At 34.6% G+C, this 21,559-nt stretch overlaps 1 non-coding gene across 1 annotated transcript; it reads left to right on the top strand.

Annotated features, from left to right (window-relative positions):
* Nucleotides 1-14,083: 14,083 nt before the first annotated feature.
* LOC126002971 (small nucleolar RNA U3) lies at nt 14,084-14,305 on the top strand. The gene has a single exon (XR_007493539.1). It is a non-coding gene; the product is annotated as a small nucleolar RNA U3 (small nucleolar RNA).
* Nucleotides 14,306-21,559: the final 7,254 nt, after the last annotated feature.

The raw sequence follows: 21,559 nt of genomic DNA, 5'->3' as shown, positions 1-21,559 counted from the left end.
AAAAGAGCTGAAAGTTACAGCTCACCTCATGAAGCTCACCACAAACAGGGATGAGTTTAGTTAGAGAAATAACTATGTTTTGAACTATCCTAATAATGAGAATGTAGGAGGGAAATAGAAAGCCTGTCTAGAGTACAGGCAGGAGTTGAGTGGGGAGGAGGGAGATTTGGGACATTGGTCATGGGAATGTTGCACTGGTGATGGGCAGTGTTCTTTACATGACTGAAACCCAAACACAATGATGTATGTAATAAATTTGTTTAAATAAAAAAATTAAAAAAATGTTTTGACAAAAATTTCTAAAATAAATTAATAAAAAAAGAAATAATTTTCTATAAGTAATCAATAAAGTGTATAACAATAAATTTATTTTAACAAATGAGATTCCCTTTTTCATTGTTAACTTTTGTGTGTGTGTATGTGTATGTGTTTTTTTTATTTTGGGCCATACACAGCAGGATTCAGGGGTTACTCCTACCTCTATATTCAGAAATTACTCCTGGCAGGATCTGGGGACCATATGGTACACAGGAAATCAAACTCAGTTTGGTTGCATGTAAGGCAAACATCTTATCCTGCTGAGCTATCATTCCAGCCCCAAGATATTTTTAAAATACAGGGACAGAGAGATAATACAGCTGTTATAACACTTGATTTGCATACACCTGACATATGTTTAATTGCCGAGATTGCAGTTAGTCCCCAGAGAACTTTCAGCAACAATCCCTGAGTACTGACCCAGGAGTAAGCCCTGTGCATAGCCAGATATGGCACCAAAAATAAATAATAAATAAATAATAAATAAAATGAAAAGCAAAAAAGTTTTAAAAACACAGACTACAAAAAATAAAAAATAAAATAAAAACACAGACTCCTGAGACAGCCATTGCTGGTAACTCGAGGCCACTGGTTCCTCAAAGCCACCAGCTGAGCCTGAGACCACTGCCACCTATATGCTGCAGAAGGGCTTGCCCACAGATGAGAAGGTACACCTATAATGCTGCACCACAACAGTCATGACTTCTGCACCAATGCTGATGGCATATTTCAGCTCCAGGGTCAGAACTGTCAGTGCCCACATTTTTTCTAATTCTTGACCTCCAGCATAATACATAGAAAACAGTACCACATTGCAAATCACAATGGGGAAACAAATACAAAACACAATCATTCTTAGTGAATGAAGTTAGTTTGGAAGACTAATAGTACCAGCCACCTATATAGTCTCTTTAGAGAGGAAATATGAAGGAATCTCAAAGAACTCAAAGAAACCATAAAATAAACAGATCAAACATCCCATAAGACTTAAGTAATGAAAACAGGAATAAGATAACTTCAAACAAAATAATAGGACTGAAAAAAATGGTAGGTGAAATGAAAAACCAACTGGATGGCCTCATCAGCATAGTAACAGCTGCTGAGGTCAGAATCAGTGAGGTGGAAGATGAACTGCATAACAATTCCATATTATAGAAGAAGATTGAAAAGAGCCTTTATATAAATAAACCGAAGACAGAAAACATCCTCAAATTAAGTGAAAAAACAATAGACTTTCGGAATAATTTCAACAGGAACAATACAAGAACCGTTGAAATACCAGAGAAGAAAACCCTTAATAAGAAGAAACAGTCAAAGACATCACTAATGATACATTTCCAGACCTGAAGAGTTCATGCAACGCATGAACTGTATGCCCAAAGAGTACCAGCTGAAAGAGATCCAAGTAAAGGCACCCAAATCACATCCTTGACACAGTAATGAAAACCTCATATAGAGACAGAATATTGAAAAGAGCAATATTGAAAGGAGCAAGATCACAAAGGAAAATTAAATACAAAGTAGCATCCTAAAGATTCATATCAGACTTATCACAAACCACCCAAAGGCAGTAGTGATATTTGGTAAATAAAAAACTCAATGAAATGAAAACATCACTAAAAATATATCACCCAGCAAAATTTCATTCAGATTTGAAGGAAGAATAACTGCTTCTTGAATAAGCAACAGGTCAGGATCTTTATCGATTCAAAATCAACATTAAATAAGGAACTGATGTGTCTACTTTAAGGCAAGATAAGCACCGCAAACACACCAAACTTCTACAAATATAAATGGCACAAAATCCCAAGACAATTCATTCTCTCAATGCTAACGGACTAAAAGCACCATTAAGATACACAAAGTGGCAAAAATGGATCAGTAAATTAAATCTTCCTTTTGCTGCCTGCAGGACAGGCTTTAATTTTCAGAGGAAACAAAGGTTCAAATTCAAAAGTTGGAGGACAATCCTTGAAGCATACAACACACTAGAGGCCGGGAAAGTGGTGCTAGAGGTAAGGTGTCTGCCTTGCAAACGCTAGCATAGGACAGACTGCGGTTTGATCCCGGCGTCCCATATAGTCCCCCCAAGCCAGGGGCGATTTCTGAGTGCATAGCCAGGAGTAACCCCTAAGTGTCAAATGGGTGTGGCCCAAAGACAAAAAAAAAACACACTAAAAAAAAAATCTTGGTTGGCCATGACAATATACTTCAAGGATGGAGAAGCCTTGTATTTCTTAGGCCAAGGGAATTCCTTTTCAAATTACCCCATAATTTACTGTGCCTGTGCAGAAGGGGGAAAAAAAGGCAAAATACACAAAATATTTTTTATTTTATTATAATTTTTATATATTTATTTATCTAGTTTTTGTCGATTTCTTTGTTTTGGTGTGGATATTGAAGCTGTTTTCTCCATTCTTATTTATTTTATTTATTTTTTTCTTCTTTTCTCTTCTTCCTTTATGCGCTGTGCCATGTTTTTCATCTCAAGACCATAGCTTTTATATGGTGCTTATCTTTATTGTTGGAGTGCTCACTGGATATTTTATTTAACACTTCTATTTTGTATTGTTGTGGTGTTTCACCTTCTTTTTCACCTTTGTCTCTCAAACTGAGGATGAGAGCCTCTAGAAGGACTCCGCCCATTTTCGACGTTTTTGATTTTTACCCCAGTTTATTACTTTTCCTTTCTTCAAACAAAACCACATAATTTAAACTATCTAGTCCAGCCTCCCAATTAGAGGGGTGAAACAAGGAAGGTACCAAGACCAAGCAGGTGTAGAATCACTAAATAGTAAGTTGGGCACAGAGAGGACCACTCATGCTAGCAGCCCCAGGGGTGAGGGAGGAGGTTATGGGAGGCAGGACAGGAACGGAGGTTGAGGGAGGACAATTCGGTGATGGGAATTCCCCTGATTTTATGTTAATATGTACCTAAAATATTATTGTCAATGATATGTAAGCCACTATGTTTAAAATAAAAATATATTATTAATAAAAATATCTTGGTTGGCTATGCTAATATCATAAGACTTAGATTTCAGATTTAAAAAGGTTATAAGACAGAGATGGACAATTTTTAATAATCAAGGGATTGTACAATAAGAAGAAATCACATTCCTAAACATATATACACCCTGTGAGGGGCCAGAAAAGTATTAAAACAACTTCTGATAGACTTGAAAGGTAGTGACATGACAATAGTGGGAGACTTCAAATTGCCCTGTTATGTACTGATTAGATAAACCAGGCTAAAGCTTAATAAGGACATACTAGTGTTGAAGAAATGGAAGAGAGTGGCTTTGCAAAAATATAATAATAAAGTATATTATACAAAAATATTTAATGCCATTTAAAATATATAATTCTATAATATTATGTTATTATAAATATTATATGTATATTTAAGGCTCTCCATATCCACAAAACAGGATCAACATTCTTATTCAGTGCACATGGTACATAGACCAGTGCTTCTCATTTATTTTTTGTCATGCCCCCTAGGAAGAAGAAAACATTTTAGTGCCCCCCCACAACTGTAAATAGTATCTTTATAAAAAAAGTCTTTAACCCGCAAAACAAAATAATATATAAAATAATTTGAGCTGATCTTTTAATCAGAGGTGATATCAGGATTGATGGCTACAATGAACACGTTTTGCAATGCATAGCTTTTCAAAGCGAGGTTTGAAACAGGACACAACAACTCTCAGCTCCAGAGACATACAGAGACATAAACACGGGGCTTAGCTGGTTATGACAGTGTTTGCTGAGGTCAAACGCGCCCCCCTTTATGGAGCCTCGCACCTCCCCTGGGGGACATGCCCCATTATTTGAGAAGCCCTGACATAGACCAAGTTAGACTACATGCTTGGTTGTAAAGCATGCCCCTATCAAATCAAGAATCAAGAAATTATGTCAACTATCTTCTCAGATCATGATGCATTGAGAATACTAGTGGAATTGAGAGATAGCACAACAGTAGGGTGTTTGCCCGACTAAGGATATGTCATAAGGAATACTAAAACACGATGCAATAAAGCCCTCTGCATTCTAAATTTGATCACAGTATTATTTACATTAGTCAAAGTCTGGAAACAACCCAAGTTCCTGAGAACCAAGTTATGGCTAAAAGAACTGGCACATATAAAAAATGTAATAAAATTAAAATTGCAATAATTTGCAGCTGTTAGAAAAAAATTTATCATGAAATTTGCTTATATGCGAATAGATATGGATATAATTATGTTAGTGAAATGAATCAAGAGGAGGATATTTTATTATATATTATGTATAATATATGCCAAGGGTGTATATAATATATACATATATAATATGTATTATTTATTACATATATAATATATATTATTTATTACATAAATAATAAGATAATATCACTCATTTGTGTGATATAAGAACTATAAAAGATAGTATGGTAATAATATCCAGAGATAATAGAGGTGAGGGCAAGGAAGCCCAGTCCATGACACTAAGCTTGTGAAAAGAGCCAGGATTGCAGTTGGGATAAAGAAGAGTTTCACTATGACAGTGATAGTTTGATCAGATAACTCTGGACAAAAATGGAGTGGTGAAAGAGGAGAAAGTTATATACATTGCACCCCTTCATTACCAGTGCAAACCATAATGTCAAAAAAGAATATGTATATAGAATAATATATGTATATGCACATATGCATATATACATATATATAAACAGAGTGAATGAAATGTATATGTCTGCTACTAGGCAGGCAGGAAGGGCAGGGGGAAGGTATACAAGATACGGTGATAGGAAATTTCAGTAGTAAAGTGTGATGTACATTATTTGACTGAAACTCAACTGTGAGTTGAGTTTTTTGTAACAACAGTACTTAAATTAAAAAAAAAAAAAAGAAAAAATACAGACACCAGAAATTACTACCCCTAAACTTATATTCAGTTGCGGCTGATGTTTTAGATGAAAGTTTTAGAAAAGAAGGGTATTGAAAAGCAACTCCAATTTATATTTTATATTTAAATGTAAAAGTTTTTATAATTTGTATTTTCAACATTTTATATAAATTATATTAAATTCTGAAAGTATGTAAACTTTTAGCACTGTCAACTGTATAGAACACAATATACATAGGTTATATAAAGTTTTGCCTTCCAAGTTGTAAATATATTTGTCTGAGCACACACATTTATTTTTAATAAACTCACTTGAATACATTTTCTTTTACATTCTGAATTGCTAAATGTTCATGATAGATATAAACAGAAATGAAAAATGAGCTTATTTTTTTGCAGTTTTTATGTAGCCTAATTATGGAACTTTTCTCACTGGTTCTATTCAACTGAAGATATTTATGGATTCTTTTAATTAGCCAATAATTATGGTCTAGATATTACTCCTTATTATCTATATATAATTTTAAAAAGTACATATGTGAGATTCTGTCCATAACTGACACAGTGTGGCCTTTTTGCTGAATATTGACTTGATCTTAATCTATTAAGAATTTAAAGAGAAAGAAACTAATAAAACCTAAATACAGAAACTGGGATTGCTTCAATTTACCTGAAGCTAACCCACCAAATGTGACATTCTATTTGTTGAGAAATGCTGTGCCAAGGATATCACATTTAATAGCTTTGGCAAAAAGAATGATTTTCATCAGCTGTAACAAACAAGTTCCTCATCTCCAACCTCACCATCTGTCCTCCTGGTTCCCACCCAGAACTCTATATATGGGCTCGATTGAACAGGTTTCAGACTGCCTAAGGTCACTGCACAATCAACCTTAACAGATGGCATCACAGTGAACATCTAAACTATAGCAGTGGCCAAAAGCAGAGGATAATCCTCAATGCTGTGGAAGAATGCCCTCAGTGCATGCCGCCCTGATGTTCTGATTCTACTAAACATTTCGTGTGAAAATAAGGATCTCTAGTTTTTATTTTATAGCAGAGTTGATTGTCATTTGCACCAACTTGCCAGTACATTTTATATCTTAAAACCTTTTTTTGTACTGTATTATGTTGTACATTATGTAAAATAGTAAGAAATATCTGAGATGTTATCTACTATCAATAATCATCAAGATACTATTTGTGCATTTGAGAATATATTTGTTAATATTTTGGAAACACATGTATACTAGAAAACAGTACTGTTTAGTAATTGTCACACTGCTTGATATAGCTATTAGTGTAGCATAGCATATGTTTTATTTATACTTAGTTCTACTTCAGAAATAATCATACACCCATTCCTATCTGTGTCTAGCAGAATGATGCTAAGCTTTTTCTCAACATTTTTTTATATTCTACAGTAAAGGAATTTAACTTATTATATCTTTCATAACTGCTTTAATTCCTAATTTCCAATTTTTTTTGCCATGGGCTATATTTGGTCCATCGTTTCTTAGCTTTAATATTTATAAACAAAATGTTGAAATGTAAAGCCTATATTTTCCCTCCAATATTAATAACACTAGTTATATATACATGTTCTTCGTGTATTCTGTAAGCCAATTTCACATCCTTAAAATAGAAATTGGAGAAATCTTTTCTAGGGAAGCTCAGTGGGTGCTTTTTTCCTTACGTACAAATAAAAATACCTGTAGATACTAAGATCTTATAACTCTCTATAAAAATAATTGTAAATAATATTTTAGAAAAACATACCATTCAATGATTTATTATGCATATTGAAGAATGAAAGATACAGTTGAAGAATATTATCTAAAATTAGAATAAATTAAATCAATGGAAATTTGGAGCTAAATATTTTTAAATAATGTACCAATTCAGAATATCAAACACTAAATGGAAATCTAAAAGCAAAAAAGTATTTTAAATAAGTAATAAACATGAATTTCCACATTATGAATATACAATTTTGTAACAAAGGATTTGTTCCAAGCCATGAAAAATCATGGGTATACTGGCCACACAGCAGAAAGCTAGCAGTCTCTGGAGAAGAGGTTGGGCCTAACTGCCATCCTACTAAAGCCACTTCTGCTCTATCCATCACTCATAATAACCGTTTTGCCAATGGCCTCATTCACCACCCTGCTATGATGCCCTTTGGAGACACCAATCTGACCAAACTTCAGGTACATATCATTGGAGCTTTCTGAGCGAATTCTGAAACACTTTCTCCCTTATCTTCCTTCTTCCAGAAAGCCTCTCAGCTGAATAAATGCCCCTATTAGCCATAGTATCAGCGATAGATTTTTGAATGTCTGGACAACTTCATTTTTTTGTTTTTTTGTTTTTCGGGCCCCACCCATTTTGATGCTCAGGCATTACTCCTGGCTAAGCACTCAGAAATTGCCCCTGGCTTGGGGGGACCACATGGGACGCCAGGGGATCAAACCATGGTCTTTCCTTGGCTAGCACTTGCAAGACAGACACCTTACCTCTAGCGCCACCTCGCTGGCCCCAACTTCATTTGTTTTAAGGTGTTATTCCCTATAGAAAAACACCATTTAACTAATAGAATGAACAACTAACAAAAAAGCTCAATAAACCTTCTGCAATTGTATTAATGACTTCATTGGAGATACAATAATTTTAAAAAACGTGCTTGCTACTGCATATTTTTTTGTTTTATTTTCTGGTTTGTGGGCCACACCCGGTGACGCTCAGGGGTTACTCCTGGCTATGCATTCAGAAATTGCTCCTGGCTTGGGGGGACCATATGGGATGCCTTATTGCTTGTGCCACTGCTCTGGCCCCCATTTTTTCTTTTTTTAAAATAACTTTTTCTTTCTTTTTTATTTTTTCTTCCTATTCTTCAAAAGATAACTTTTCTCTAATTTATCTGAAAACAAATGTATTATGGTCAACTATGTCAACTATATGATGTCTTTTCTTAAATAAAATATAAAATAGATTGAAAAAGGGATGTTTTAGAGCCCTCCTTCAAAATCAAAAATAACAACTGATGTCTTATCTATTTTTTGTGGGGCATAGGAAATTTACAAGAGGCACTATAGGGGCATTTAAAAAGGTGATGTGAAATGGAGACTATATTCTTATTCTTCTTGTGCCAGCTATCAAAGTTGTAGACAAGTGAGAATTGAGGTAAGAAATATGAAAATATGGAATAATCAAATGTAAGTATACAATAAGATATTTGACTATAAACAATTTATCAAAATTTACCTAAGATTCAGTGGTCATTGAGTTGGCATTATAAAAGTGTATCAGTCAAGAAGAACAAGAAGAACAAATTATAATTTGTTCTGAGTATAGAACTAGGAAGGGTACAAGAATAAAGTAGTCAATAAAAAAACAACCTGTAGATTTCATAGTTAGTTTAGTTTATAATAATCATATATTGGAACTATATATATATAATATATATAAATATTATTTTCTTATAAAAATTAAGGAAAATTATAAATAAATCAACAAAGAAGGATTGAAGTTTTTAAGAATGACCAAGCAAAAAGAACCTGTGTACTCTGTTGGTGTGCATTTTGGTAAACATTATATATTTAATTAATAAAAATGATAATAATTTATAGGTAAATAAGAGAGGTTAAATAAAAATTTTAGAATTATTATCATCATTAGCAATAAAAGTTGATTGAATTTCAATATTAAAATAAAACATATAGGCAAATAGTTGTATGTTTTGTTTTCCATAGTTTTTAAAAACATTTATTTGAGGTTTGGTGGTCACACAAGTAGCACTCAAGAACTATGCCTTACTCTGTCCTCAGGAATCACTCCTGGCTGTGTTCAGGGGAATCAGAAGCAGTGTCAAGGAGTAAAGTAGAAAATGTCCTAGGCAACACTATTTAGTTCTTAAGTTTCACAGTTTTAAAGTTGTCTATAAATGCCTTTTTCTATATGATTATTTAAATGCTTGCTTGATTCTAGTTCCTTAATATTATCGTATCTGAATTAGCTTTAAATGTTGAATATTTTCAACTTAATTTGTTCTAAAATGGTTTATTTTTCTCAAGCAGCATAAAAGTCTTTCATTTTGTACTAATTTATATTAAACCTTAATACCATCCAAACATTTACACATTATGTCAATATATCATTGATGTTTACATGATTTTTACAGCGATTTGTGTTCTGTGTTACTATGTGATATGAAATAGTAGCAGATGGACATAATATACCTAAATATATTATCTCATATAAAATAGTCATGATTTACATTATTCTTTGTTTTTTTTTTCTTAAAATAATATAGATCTCTGATTTACCAATAGTGCTTTCCTAATTGTTGCATGGTTTTGCTTCGCCAATAATCTTACAAATCAACTTTATTTACAAGAGGACCTATGGAGACAATTAAACAGAGATGTTCAATGGATGCTATATTCTTATTATTCTTGATGCCAACTATCAAAGTTGTAGACAAGTGATCATTGAAATTTAACTGCAGTAATCACTCTCAAAATTATAGTTCAACTCATAAGCAATAGTCTAAGTGATAGTTTGGGAGGTCAGGACATTGTTTTAATTCTGTACAGTAGTGATGACTAGGTAGTTTGGTGCTTTGACTTCTCATTGAAACAATTTTGGAGAACCTAATGTTTCATTTATTGTATAACTTTTGTTTCAAATTTCTAACGTTAAACTCATTTTGCATGAGAATGCTGCATTGAGTATGAATTATATTCTGTTTCATCTAAGTCACTTAAATGGACATATAAAAATAAAACTTTTTGGGTAAATATGTAAAGCCCACAAATATAAAATGATGATTCTTTGGTTAGCTTAGAGAATACTAGTTGGAAATATAATTACTACTTTCGAATACATGAAAGATTGCTTATTATGCTAATAATTATATTCACTGTGTTATTGGACTTGATGTATTGAAAATGAAAGGAATTCCATTAGATATTCAGAAAAATATCTCAACTCAATCACTAGGGAACAAACAACTAAATGAGTAGTAAGATGCGTAATAATATTTGGTTCCTTGGAAGCTTCAAAAATCATAACAATCTGCATACCATAACTATACTAACTACAATTAAAAGGCTAGAATTAGGATACCTTGATATTTAAAAAATATGTTGGTAATTAAGGATGAAAATCTGGCACAGGTGGTAGGGCATTTGCCTTGCACACTCTAACCTAGGACGGACAGTGGTTCAATCTCCCATTGTCCAATATGGTCCCTGAAGTCAGGAGCAATTTCTGAGCACATAGCCAGGAGTAACCCCTGAGCATCACCAGGTATGGCCCAAAAGCCAAAAGCAAAAAAAAAAAGAGTAATTTTTAAAATATAAACTATAAGTACTATGTTTTGGCATAGTAATAATTTAGTTAAGCCTAATGTTCTAAGTCATCATTCCTAGAAAGGTCCTCAGGAGACAGACTGCGTCTTTGCTTTAGGATACCATGCAGTGTAGGAAGTTGAACCTGGATCTTCTGCATGAAAAGCATATAAGAGGATCCTTTGTCATGCCCACATAATAGCAATTTTTATATGAAAACCATTATTAGGAACATTGAATAGAAAGGTAATTTCAATTATGGAAAAGGCATTATAATTCATACATTTTTATAGGAAAATGCTGAGGGATCATATTTAAATCCCCAAAGAAAAGCGTTTTAGAAAATCAAGCATGCGATATTTTAAAGATACTTATTATCTGATTTAAGTAATGATTTTTGATTATGGTAATTGATCACTTCAATAATTTCTTATATAGATAATTGATACAGTAATTTAAGTGCACTCCTTTAAACATATTCTTAATTAGTGAAGCACATTTAAATAAATTAGCATATTATTGAAGGTCATACTTAAGTATGGTTCACCGAAATTTTATAAGATTATAGAAAACTAAATTCTTTTAAATTATATCTTTAAAAGTAACATTGCAATGTAAAAAGGAGATATTTGAGGGGTAAATGAATTTATAATAGAATACATATTTCAATTATATTAACAAACATGAAAGCATAGCTGACCACTAAATTTATTTCTTTTGTACATAGAATGGCCACTTTACAAAAAAATGCATGTTACTTCGTATTTATCATTATAAATTAATGCTGAGAAGTGTTGGCAATTCACTTGTAATGAAAGAAGTGCAAGTAAGCAAAAGTAAGTAACCTCTTTCTATAGCCAAATTACCTAAATTGTTGAAGATAAACTGAGTAACAAAGAGGAGAGAGAAAATAACAGAAAAAAATGTATTGCATATGTAATAGATATGAAGACTATGTATTCTTACATGATGCAATTAATATGAAAATAGTAAGTGAAAAGTACAGATCCAAAAATTAACTCTGTGTATAAAATCAATGGTAATTGTCAAGCAAACCAAAAACATCAAATGGTGGAAAACAATCTCACAGGGTTTCTGGTGATATGCCATACAGGTAGCTTAAGAGACTAGAAATGGAACTCTGTCTTTTGTCAGTCACAAAACTTAATTCAAAATAAAGTAATATATCAGAGTTTGTAATATCAGAGTTTGTAAAACTCCAAGAAGAAAACAGAAAGAATCATTTTATCATAGATTGGCATCAAATATTGGATATGATGTCCAAAACATAAATAACATCTGTCAACATTTTTAAATGTTTTGGACTACCTCAAACTATAAAGCTTCTAAACAACAATATAAAGCCAGTGGATTTAAAGGGTGACCCATGGAACTGATAAAATTAGTTTCTGAATATATATATGAATGAATGACTATTATTTAAGGTTAGAAAAACACACAACAAAGCAACACAATCTAAAAATATAAATTCCAAATGAACCATAAAGTTCTATGTGTATATAGAAACAAGGAATTGTGGGGTGGTCATAAAAGATACTTTTTTGTACTTTTATGCTTACAGTACAGTATTCACAAAATATATGCAAACATATAATGTCAGTGTATTGATGAATGGATAATAATGAGTGTAAATACATACTGGCATACTATGAAGTGAGAAAGAGGGATATAAGTCATTTGTGGCAAAATGACTGATAGTAATAGAGAGGTAATACAGCAATTATGGCTGTGACCCCTGAGTATAGCACCAGAAGTAAGCTGAATATTGCCAGGTGTGTCCCAAAACAGAACAGACAAAAATAATGAACTGTGAGGTCATCATGACATTTCAGAAAGAGAAATATAAATAAAATCACTTATACATGGAATATTAATGGGCCAATTTTATACAAATAGGGAACATAATATTGGTTTACAGGCAGAAATTTGGAGGAATCCAGAAAACATTTAAGGATACAACCTGTAGGTAAATAAGACCAGGAAAAAACCAAAGTCAATATTATTGAGCTTTAAACATTGAAGAAAAAATATAAAATATTCTTTGTTTTTTTTTTGTTTTTTTTTTTTTTTTTGGTTTTTCGGGCCACACCTGTTAGATGCTCAGGGGTTACTCCTGGCTACATGCTCAGAAATTGCCCCTGGCTTGGGGGGACCATATGGGACGCCAGGGGATCGAACTGTGGTCCTTTCCTTGGCTAGCGCTTGCAAGGCAGACACCTTACCTCCAGTGCCACCTCGCCGGCCCCAAAATATTCTTAAAGTTATTTTTTTTGTTTTTTTTTTGGGGGGGGCCACACCCGTTTGATGCTCAGGAGTTACTCCTGGCTAAGCGCTCAGAAATTGCCCCTGGCTTGGTGGGACCATATGGAGCACCGGGGGATAGAACCGCGGTCCTTCCTTGGTGAGCGCTTGCAAGGCAGACACCTTACCTCTAGCGCCACCTTGCCGGCCCCATGTTATTCTTAACTTATATGACATAATTGAGATGCTGGTTTACTGCTATAGTTATTAGCAATGTACTTTAAACTATCACAATATTTTAATGTGTTTTTATATTAACCAAAACTATTTGGCATATTTTAAAAAGAACTTTCTTAAAATGAACTATAATAGACTAGAATAATACAATATCTACATATTTCCATATATGAAAATATTTTATGGAAAAGAAACTTGTTTCCAGAAGCTTTTTTATATCTGTGTTTGCTGTTGTTTACTGATATGTAGGAACTAATGGGTCCACTAAAAATATGTCTACCTTACTATCTACTGCACAAATATATCTAAAAGTGTCTTATTTAAAATAATTGACCATGTGTAATAGCTAATTTTTTGACCAGGTAATGTACAGGAAACATTTTTTTTACTGCCAAAGCACAGAAGAGTTTATTGGTTTTAATTTTGAGTCCAGCTTTTAATTCCTTTTAAACTGGTTTCGAAATAAGTCAAGTATACAATCAAAAACCAAGAAAACAAGTGAAAATTACAATGTTAATAAGCTCTCTTACAAATCTTTATATTCCTCCTTGAAGTGGAAGCCTCATAACCCAAGACCAAGGGATTGGGATAATGCGGTCTGGGAGTAAACTCTGACACAGGAAATAATCTACACAAAATTTAAGGCGGTGGTTCATATCCAGAAATATTTCACCATAAGCTTTCTGCTCCTAACTATTGGGCCAGCAAGCAGATGTCCTTCAACAGATGAATGGCTAAAGAAACTGTGGTACGTATACGCAATGGAATGTTATGCAGCCATCAAGGGAGATGAAGTCAGGAAATTTTCCTTCATGTGGATGTACATGGAATCTATTATGTTGAAGAAATAAGTCAGAGGGAGAGATAGACACAGAATAGTCTCTCTTATCTATGGGTTTTAATAAAAATTAAAGACATTATAATAAGGCCCAGAGATAATAGAGTTAAGGGCTGGAAGGACAGGCTCACAATTTGAAGCTCACCAGACAGAGTGAAAACTGTTAGGGAAATAACTAACAACTAGCATGACAATGTTCAAGAATGAGATATGATATTTTCTATAGTATGTGACTAGAGAAGTTTTTCTGATTATGCAGAGCACCAGAAATCATGAGGAGGAGCCAGAGCGTCCTCTCCTGATCGTGAAGCTGGCTCTAGGTGTTGCTTCTGCGACTGCCTTAGGCCATTGATGATTTTTCTCCCTTTTCTCTGGAAAGGGTAGAGGGAGAGGATGCAGTCTGAGTGGAAAAAAAAGAAGAAGAGAGAAGTAGAATGCCTGTCGCGAAGACAGGCGGGCTGGGAGGCATTGGTGGTGGGAATGTTGCACTTGTGAAGAGGGTGGGTATTCTATTTATGACTGAAATCTAACTACAAATATGCTTGTAATCATAGTGTTTAAATATTTATATAGAAAAAAATAAGATTCTAAGCCAAAAGGTGCTTCAATCCAATGAGGGATAAGCCCCAGCAAAGAAAAATTATACTAAATAGAATGAAGACCAGTTATGCCTAGGACAGACCACAGTTCGATCCCCTGGCATTCTGTATGGTCCCCAAGCCAGGAGTGGTTTCTGAGCGCATAGCCAGGAGTGGTTTCTGAGCACATAGCCAGGAGTAATCCGTGAGCATCACTGGGTATGGCCCTACCACCCCCCCCAAAAAGAAAAAATAAACCAATACAACAATGTGACTAGCTACAAAGCCAATACATAAAAAACAGTTGTATTCTATTCTACATAATCAGAGGAGAAACAGATCAAGGAGTCTGTCCCATTTAATGTAGTATCTAAAAATATCAAGTAACTAGGAATCAACCTAACAAGAGAAGTGAAATACCTATACCATGAAATCTTCAAAGCACTTAAAAAATAAATTGAAGAGGATCTAAGGAATTGGAGAAACATCCCATGCTCATGGATGGGAAGAATCAATATAATCAAAAATGACCATCTTACTTAAACTACTATATAGATTCAATGCAATCCCTATTTAAATTCAGTCATCATTTTTAAGGACTTATAGCAATCAATTGTAAAGTTTGTGTGGAACCACAAAAGACCTAGTTTAGCCAAATTTATATTAAAAAACAAGAAACTGGTTGGCATCTCTTTATTTAAACTGAAGCTTTATTATAAAGCTTACATGATCAAAACAGCATGGTACTGGAACAGTCTCAGACCAATGAGTCAGAATAGAATACTCAGTGACATATCCCCCAAATATATGTTCAACTAACATTTGACAAAGGAGCTAAAAATTTGAAATGGAAAAGAGTCTCTTCAATAAATGGTGATGGAAGAATTGGATAACCACATGTAAGAAATTAAAGATTTATCTTTACCTCACACCTTACACAAAAGTCAACTCAAAATCAATGAAAGACCTTAAAATCAGACTTGAAGCCATAAAATTCATTGAGGCAAACATAGGCAGAACACTTCAAGACTTAACCTAAAAAATTCTTTGATGATAGGATGCCAATGGCAAGAGCTATAGCATGAAACTTAAATAAAGGGAACTACATCAAAATAATAAAGATTCTGTATAGCAAAACAAAACTAACAAACAAAAAGAACTAAAAAAAGATAGCTAAATAGCTAAATGATTGTGAACATTTTTTTTTACTCAACACATCAGATAAAATTTGTTATTTTTGCTTTTTTTTTTTCCGTTTAGGGCCACACCCAGTGACGCTCGGGGGATACTTCTGGATATACACTCAGAAATTGCTCCTGGCTTGGGGACCACACTGGATGCCAAGGATCAAACTCAGGTCCTCCTTGGCAGCTGCATGGAAGGCAAATGCCCTACAGCTATTATAATACTTCAGTACAAAAATTTGAAATCTAAAATAAACAAAGTAATCACAAAAATTAGCTTCACAGTGCCTTAAACAATCAAAAAATGGGGTGATGAAATGAACACTCTTCTCTGAGGAAGAGCAACATATGGCCAACAAAACATGTTCAGCATCACTTATCATTAGGAAAATCCAAATCAAGATAACAATAAGGTATCATATTATGCCCGTGAGGATGGCACATTAAAAAATAATAAGAACAATTTCTGTTGGCAGTGAAGTGGAAAAAAGAAACTCTCATCATCTGCTAATGGAAATGCTGCCTGGTCCAACACCTATAGAAAACAGTATGAAGAGTATTCAGTAAACTCAAAATTGATTTACTATATGACCCAACAATCCTTCTCTTGGGTATCTATACCCAGGATAGAAAAACATTAATCAAAACTATGCATGCACACCACTATTCATTGCATCACACATTACAATAGCTAAGACTTGGAATCAACCTAGATGTCCAGCAACAGATGAGTGGATCATGAAAATGTGGTACATAAACACAATGTGATAGTACATGATAGTACATCATGCAGTCATGCAATTTTCAGCAACATGGATGAACTAGAAAATATTATGTTAAGTTAAATGAGCCAAAAGAAGAAGGATAAATACAGAAATATATCACTTATATGTGATATTTAGAATAACTCCATGAAGAAACATAATGGGTTAAATGGTAGGTACTTTGAACACTATACTTGTCAGCATATAGCAAGAAAGAAACAAATCAAGGGGAAGAAAAGAAAAACAAATTCTTTAATCCCCTTTTCTTTGTTTTATTTTTCAGGCCTTTATTCCCTTGTATACTACAAAGAAACCTGCAGCAATGAAAACAACTGTTTATATTGAACAGGTGTTCAATCAACATCTCACTACAGGTGCCTATAAAACTGTTCTAATATTTTTATCCACAGAAACAGGTGCAGAATGTGATTGGAAGCAAAAAACTCTCACTGCAGTGCTCACTATCAGTATTTTTACTGCCTTAATTTTGTTATGTATAAAATAACTCTTCAACTTCTTTGTCCACAAAGGTTCATGGACATATAGGTTGATCACCCTATTTTTGCATTTCAGTCCTTTACCATATTGGAATCCAAAAACAGTGCTCGTTATGAAAATGTCTTCACAAAACTCAATCTATCCATTTTGTTTTGATTATGCCTGCTATTATGATTTAATGCTTGCATCTATAATGACCATTGAAATAGGCAACTGCACACCATAGACTTTTGTTACAAGCCCTGTTCATTGAGTATGTTTTTGCAAATTATTATTATAATTTGTTTCTCTTTTTTCTTTCAATTCAAACTACATTACTATTATATTGTTATATCCACGCAGTCAGTTTTCTAAAAGGTAAGAAACCTAGATGCATAAGACACAGTAAACTAAAAGACATGGCATAGAGTCCTTCTATACTGCTCACTACCATATTGCTTAATATTCTAGATGTGAACATTATGTTTATCCTAAAATACTCCATGTATAATCTAACTCCAAAAGCTCTATTTAGCAAAATTTAGTCCCACCATTTTGAACTGCCTATAAAATGGAAAACCTTTCCCCACAATGTGCCAACCCCATTTTTTAAAGCATTCTGATCCGTCTATATAAGGGTCAGTTTGCCAACTACAACCTATGAATAAATCTCCAATGTCTATCTACAAGTGGGTGTGTGTGTCTATGTAGTGGACTCCTCTATGTTTGTCTAATCTGTATTGTAATTAATCCCTCCCTGTGTTGTATATTGTCCCTGGTGTATATTATTCTTCCTCTCCCTTGCATTCATCACCTTACAAAACACCTATCCTCTCTCCCACTCAACCCTGATCTTTTATCACTCCCTATTTAACCATTTTTAACCTCAGTAACTCCTCAGGAACTGGAATTCCCATTGCCCAGCAAGCTGATATCTGGCTCCCAAAGCATAAAAAACATTATGTCAGTTTCCCATCTCTTGCCCCAACAAGAAGCTGCAGCTACAGCCCGTTAACACATTCTATTCTTTTTCTACCACCTCCCCACATTATAGATTGTTGCTTGTTCCCAGATTTTGCTCCAGAGGGAACCTCAACTAGAGGACACTACCTGATCCCTGATTGCTACAAACCATTTCTCACTCTCCACAAGACCACAGTGAGGTAAGAAAATGTCCCCTTTGATTTTATCTCCCCTCAGACTATCTCAAAATAATTAAATGATTATAAGGAATATCTATATTTTATTTGTATGTTTCTGTAGACTAGTGCTACTATATTATTTTCTGTCATGTCCCCCTACGAAGAAGAAAACATTTTCTGCACCACCTGCATAACTGTAAATAGTATCTTTATTAAAAAAAACTTTAACCTGCAAAACAAAATTATATACAATAATTTGAGCTGATAATCAGAGGTGATGTTTGGATTAATGGCTACAATGAGCTCGTTTCGAAGTGGGGTTTGAAGCAGGACACAGCAACTCCCAGCTTCAGAGACATACAGAGACATAAACACGGGGCTTAGCTTGTTATGACAGTGTTTGCTGAGGTCAAATGTACCCCTCTGTATGGAGCCTCGTGCCCCCTCAGAGGCTCACCCCACTATTTGAGAATCACTGCTGTAGACACATAACTCTTAGTTTTAACTCTTAGTGTTTATCTCCATATGTAGAGATAACCTCTCCCATTCCCCCTTTTTTATCTGCTTAGGAAATTCTAGTAGAAAAGTCTTGCTTGAAATATAAGCTCAGGCCAAAAACACTTCATATAGACATTACACCTTATTTTTAATCCCAAATGCACCAATAATATGGCATTGCTCCTTATTGCATAGTAACACTAAAATGGAGAAATCTTATGTATAGAAAGAAGTTCTTACCAAATATGGATAAGAATCTATAAATTTTATATTGCAGGGGCACATTCCACCCTGAACATTAGTCATGGAGATTGACTTGGGCCTCTATCAATGGAAATCGACTGTGTACCCTAAATCCTGGATCCCAACGTTAGAACTGGCAGTTTCCTGCACCAGCATCAAGAATATAATTCCCCCTGGAAAAAGCCCTAATACTTCTCTGGTACCAACTTACTCCAAAGTAGGTTCAAATGACCCACTGCTGGCAAGGAAACAGCAACAACTTGATCTAAGGATAGGTTTCCCTACCTCATGACATAACAGTATTATGAAATCAAAAGATGCTCCATACATAGGTCTGTGCAAAAACCAAGATCACTAATTACACAAGACTGACACAACCACAACTAAGCAGAGCTTTTCCTGGGACTATAAAAAAAAGACTTTACCCTAGACTTCAACCTAGGATCTGTGCAAAAACCAAGATCTCTAATTACAGAATACTGACTTTGAAAACCACAACTGAACAGAACTTCTCCTGGGACCATAAAGAATTAGAGCCTATAGTTGGTCTTATGACAGTATGACAGTATGCTTCATGGATGGAGACAACCTGTATCTCTTAAGCCAAGGAAATTCCTTTTCTAACTTCTCCATTTACTGCACCTTTGCACCAAAACAAAACAAAACAAAACAAAACAAACAAACAAAAAAACTTGCCACACCTGCCCACTCTTTTTTGTTTCTTTAATTTTATTTTATATCTTCTATATAGGGGCTCCTGCCTTTTCCATAGAACCTTGGAACTTGAATCATTTTATTCTACAAATTGAGAAAAGAAAAAAATATAGTGTTTGGGACCCAGGGGCCAAGCAATCTCAGGAGCATTGAATGAAAAAATAAAGGTCAGGGGCTGGAGTGGTAAGGATTCTGTCTTGCCTGCGCTAGCATAGGACAGACAGCAATTCGATCCCCTGGCATCCCATATTGGTCCCCCAAGCCAGGAGCGATTTCTGAGCACATAGCCAGGAGTAACCACCGAGTGTCACCAGGTGTGGCTCCCCACAACAACAACAACAACAACAACAACAACAATAACAACAAAAAGGTCAGATCTACAATAAATACTAAATCCAAAGTCAATGATAATAGAATCAAGAGACCCAAACTATAACAAGCTAAACACAAAGTGGACCTGTTACACTAGTAGTTTAGGGGGCTCAGGGTGGAGTTATGGGATGCATGCGGGAAACTATGGTGGGGAGGGAGGTCAACACTGACGATTGGAACGGCCCTAATTCACTGTCACTATAGACCTGAAATACAGAAGTGAGGGTCTTGTAATTCACAATGTTCTCATTAATTTTTTTTTAATTTTTTGTTTTGCTTTGTTTGGGGCCACACCTGGTGATGTTCAGGGGCTACTCCTGGCTCTACACTCAGGCATTTGCCTTGCATGCAGAAGGACGGTGGTTCAAATCCTGGCATCCCATATGGTCCCCAGAGCCTGCCAGGAGCGATTTCTGAGCATAGAGCCGGAGTGCTGCTGGTTGTGACCCCCGCCCCCCAAAAAAACACACACGCACACACACACACACACACACACAAGAAATTGTTCCTGGCTTGGGGGACCACATGGGATGCCTGGGGATAGAACAAGAGTTTGTCCTAGGTCAGCCATGTGCAAGGCAAATGCCCTTCCACTGCACTGCTGCTCTGGCCCCTCAATAAAATTTTTAAAGCAGCAGTTTAAACACTTAATATTTAAATTAATATTGCAATAAACATTATTTTGATGGATTAAAAGAACGAAAAGCCAATTTGTGGAAGATGAGACTAATTTATTAGTATAGCTTAAACAGTGATATACCACTCAATATAGAACCCAATTACTATTATCTGTAATAAGCCATGTTAGAAAAAAATAAGTTATTAAAATGCACACAACAAAACATCCATAGAAATATTTAAATTTTTTTCTTTTTTTCTTTTTTTGGGGTGTGTGTGTGGGGGACACACACCAGTGATGCTCTACTCCTGATTATATGCTCAGAAATCACTCCTGGCTTGGGGAACCATATAGGACGCCAGGGATAGAAGCCAGGTCAGTCTTGGATCAATCACATGCAAGGCAAAGGCCCTACCACTTTTTTATCGTTCCGGCTCCTAAAAATTTTGTTCTGTGGGAGTTTTGTTTGGGCCATAACATGTGATGTTTAGGGGTCACTTTTAACTCTGCACTTAGGAATTACTCCTGATGGGCTTTGGGGACCATCTAGATACTGGATATCAGAGCTGGGTTAGCTATGTGCAATTCAAATTCCCTCCTGAAATGTTTAAGAGTTTATTAAGAGTAGAGTATAGGCTAGCTTGCCAGCGGTACAATATGATGAACCCTGTTTATTAAAATAAATGTCAAAAGTACATGGAAGGAGAGGACAGAATTTTATTTTTCTAAAGTTTAACATTTAGAAGAACCAGATAAGGAAGCCAACAGAGACTTTGAAGTAACTGCTTACTTATTCCTCATTTTAAAAATCTATTTATAGGTAATTTCATTTATTCACAGACACAATGTCACAACGCAATAAGTAGTTAGTCTCAGGATGGGAAATTACATTGAATCAGTACTTAAAATGTAAACAAAGCCTTTGTCTTTGATATGGAATATGGAAGTTTCTAAAGCATGACTTAAGAAGTAAAGCACATTTTGACCTGTGACATAGTTACCTGAACCATTTGAAGCATAAGGAAATGCCAATGAAGAAATAGAAATTCATGCTAAAATATTTTCGTAGATG

The sequence above is a fragment of the Suncus etruscus genome, chromosome 2 (genome assembly GCF_024139225.1).
Source record: "Suncus etruscus isolate mSunEtr1 chromosome 2, mSunEtr1.pri.cur, whole genome shotgun sequence".
NCBI lineage: Eukaryota > Metazoa > Chordata > Mammalia > Eulipotyphla > Soricidae > Suncus > Suncus etruscus.
This window is presented reverse-complemented; position numbering and strand designations above follow the sequence as displayed.